The sequence below is a fragment of the Myotis davidii genome, unplaced genomic scaffold (genome assembly GCF_000327345.1).
Source record: "Myotis davidii unplaced genomic scaffold, ASM32734v1 scaffold523, whole genome shotgun sequence".
Classification (NCBI taxonomy): Eukaryota; Metazoa; Chordata; class Mammalia; order Chiroptera; family Vespertilionidae; genus Myotis; species Myotis davidii.
In genome coordinates, this window is record NW_006295054.1 from 2774657 (window position 1) to 2778350 (window position 3694).

Genomic DNA, 3694 nt, shown 5'->3' on the forward strand with positions numbered 1-3694 from the left:
AAATTACTTTGAATATGTTCTTATTTGTATGTAGTCTGTTTCTTCTCCTCTAGAACACGAACTCCATGAGAGTAGGGGCCTTTGCCCTCATGCACACTGCTCTATCTTTGGGTTGTAAACAGTGCCTGACAACATAGACAAATAATAAGCATTTCTTGAATGAATGAATGAATGAATTAATTAATTAATTAATCAGTTGATATGAGATAGCACATACTGTTCATGGTTCATGAAAACACACTATTTAAATTATACAAGGACCTTTAATGTTTCCTTCCTACAAAGTGTATTAAACACCAAAATCACTCAGCAAGAACACAAAATACGACCAGTCCTAAATGTTGGTCAAGCTGGCATGGATTACGCAGCTAGCATGTTACAGGTGTTAAATACATTTGATCTAGTCAATAAATGAACTACAGATATTCCAAAAGCCTTTTTAAACTCAGGTTTGAAACTCTTCACTAAACTTGTAACTAACCGAATATCAAATAGAAAGAAGACTTAAAAGTCTCCCCCTCTTGTTACACACTCACTGCATAATAAATATTGATTGTACAGTATTCATGTAAGGTACATTTGAGCAAATAAATGCACAATCAAACGAATAAACCAGCCAAAGTTTCAATAATAAAAGTTAAAAAGTGAGGCATGAACATAGGTTAATCCAAATTGGATAAACAGCTCAGAAAAAATCAACAACTCTTAAGTCCTTCAATAACAAACCACAAGTGTGCCTGTCATTGGGGTCTAAGAAATGGCTCTAAGAGAAAAAGGTCACAGTGGTAAGGTAAATCATATGGCAAAGCACTTAGAGGAAGGAAAAGAAGAGAAAGTTAAATCAGATTAGTCATCACAACCCTAAAGTGAGTCTATAGACACTATTATAAATACCAAAAAAATGTTCCCAGAGCCAAATGAATCGATTAAAAAAAAATGACACTAAGCTTTTAGAAATGCTATGCTTTGGTAAATCAACCAGTCAAGGAAACATAAATAAACAAATAAATACGTGCCACTTAAAAATAGATTTGTCTTGTTCTCTAGCAGCCTGGAAGGACAAGTGAAAGAGCAATAGAGGGAGGAAGGAAGTGTGAATGAATTCTCAGGCAATAGAAACCATTAGGTAATATATTGTTCAGAACCATCAATAGGAAGCTTAAATAGATCCTGTGAAGTCTCACAATTACCTAAAAAGACTTCATAATCACCACTAATTTTCCCCACACTTGAATGCACCTAATTGTGTAAAAATAATAACAAATCATCTATTTATGATATATTACATATTCAGGGTAAACATCAATTCAGTACTTTGTGTATTTTTCAAATTTCTAAAATATTCAGATGACACATTTAGCATTTCAAATTTGGAAGTTAATTTTACATTTTTTAATTTTCCTATGCTCATTCCACACTTAGTTATTGGTTAACTAAATTAATTATACATCGTAGAAAAAAACTGAAAGCAAAATCTCAGTTATTCAAGTCCTTTGAAGCCTAAAACATTTGGAATCTCAGAATACTCCCTGACATTTCATTTTGCAGGAAGTCTAAACAACCACAGTAAATTTACACATGCAGACATGCCACAGTTAAATTTCATTTCACGCTTAGTAAGCAAACATTATCAAACTATAAGCACTGTCCTCCACTGTCTTTTTAACTCAAAATCTTGTAACCAATGTTTGGTCGACCTTGAAATATTTCACAGATGGATGAATTGGCTTAGTTTATTCATCAATTTGCAGGCTAGCAAACTTAGGCTGCATGTATTACATAGAGCAGGTGGCTCTATGCTTTATTTCATAAACAACACAAATAATTAGTGATTAGACAGAAGCAAATTAGGGACCCAATTAGGAATTGTTCAGGGGAAAAGTCTTCTAAAAATAATGAGTATTTCTTCCTGCATTCAAATTTCTTTAGAAACATGCTTCCACGTTACTTTCTTAATGGCAAATTTCTTTAAACAGTTCGCATCCATTTCAAAGAAAGCAGAAAAACATTTCATTGAAGAAATCATCAGGTTATACAGGGCTTTGTGAAACTAAATGAGGATTGAGTGAGTGGAGCACCAGGTGACTTTATTAACCTGCATTTTTGGATTATATATAAAAAGGAAGCTCTTTTCACTTAAACATGTTTCGTTTTTAATACTGCCAATTCTTTTGTTTTTCTGCATACATCAGTTACTCAGTAAATGTAATAAAGGTATATTAAAACACATAGAAAAAAAGTCGTAGCACACTTTATAGTCTTGACGGCAAAATCCCACTTAGCATATGAGAACCTTCTGTTCAACTTTTATTTTTCAGTTTAAAAATTGTTACACGGTATCAGCTTTCAATTACAAATGATTAAAAAGGCAAATCATTGATGCCAATTTTATATCAGGGGAAAATTTTTTGACTAATCAAACGCTAAAGCTGACAGTTGTGAACTAAAGAGATTTTTTAAAGTTGCAATGCACATTATTCACCAGTAGGGAAGCTTAATCCTGTAGAACCCAAGATAATAGTTTTAGTCATGATTTGAATCTAATGCTAGTGGGCAATGTTAACTCACTTATCCATATCCATATTGACTTTCTCTTTCCTATCACTGGTGCACCCCTGAGTAAATTTTTTTTCATAAGCTGTACCCTAGTGACTTCACACTTTAAAGAAGCAATGTCACTCTTTCTGCTATCTGGGAGCCTGCGGAGGCTGCTGGGAACAAGACTTCAGTAATGACAGATATGTCTGGAAGTCTGTGCTCTAAGGCCATTTCTGCTGGCTACAAGGTGGGCCTCCAGAACCAGAGGGAGCACACAGCTCTTCTTAAAATGGAAGGTGTTTATGCTAGAGACGAAACTGAATTCTATCTATGCGTGTGTACAAAGCAAAGAATAACACGGTGACTCCTGGTGGCAAATTGAACGAAACCAGAGTCATCCGGGGACAGGTAGCTGGTGCTCATGGGAACAGTGGCATGTTTCATGCTAAATTCTGAAGCAATCTTCCTGCTAAGACCATCGGGCCATCCGTATGATGCTGTAACCCTCGAGGATTTAAACTTCTTGATAAGTAAATAAATAAAATGGATTTGTTTTCTTGTTAAAAAAAAGTGTTTTCATTATTTTAGTGATGTAGTTAATATTGAACTCCTATTCAAAACCCACCTAGCGACAAAGGATATCTAAGGACTCTTTTTGTAAGGCATTATTAAAGAAACAGAATTCAATGATTTCTATATAGTAATGGCTGTCAAAGTTTAACTCACAGAATATGTTCATTAGCCCTATTATAGCTGCTCTTCACATTACCTTCTAATCATCAGCTTACTTAACTGTGAGTTCCAGGGCAAAATTGTCCTTTTCATTGCTGTAGATTGAATGTCTAAGCATATATATCTCCCTGTATTCATTGGTTCTTTCAAATAAAAATTTACTGAATGCCTACTATGTGACCAGCTGCACTGAGGATACCACACAAAACAAAAAGCAGACAATGACCATAACTTAATGAAGCTTATATTCTTGGGGGAGGGAAATGGCAGTTTATTAAAACAGGTTAAAAAATCAGTAAGAAGGACCTACAGTGGATATTTATATCCTTGATTTAATGTGTAATATATATGATAAGTGCTCCGTACAAATTTGTTTAAAGAATGAAGCAATTACTACTACATTCAATCTTCCACCAGAATCTAA

The 3694-nt window shown here is 34.3% G+C and overlaps 1 pseudogene; it reads left to right on the top strand.

Annotated features, from left to right (window-relative positions):
- Window positions 1–2740: 2740 nt before the first annotated feature.
- On the top strand, window positions 2741–3056 carry LOC107184076 (annotated as a pseudogene).
- Window positions 3057–3694: the final 638 nt, after the last annotated feature.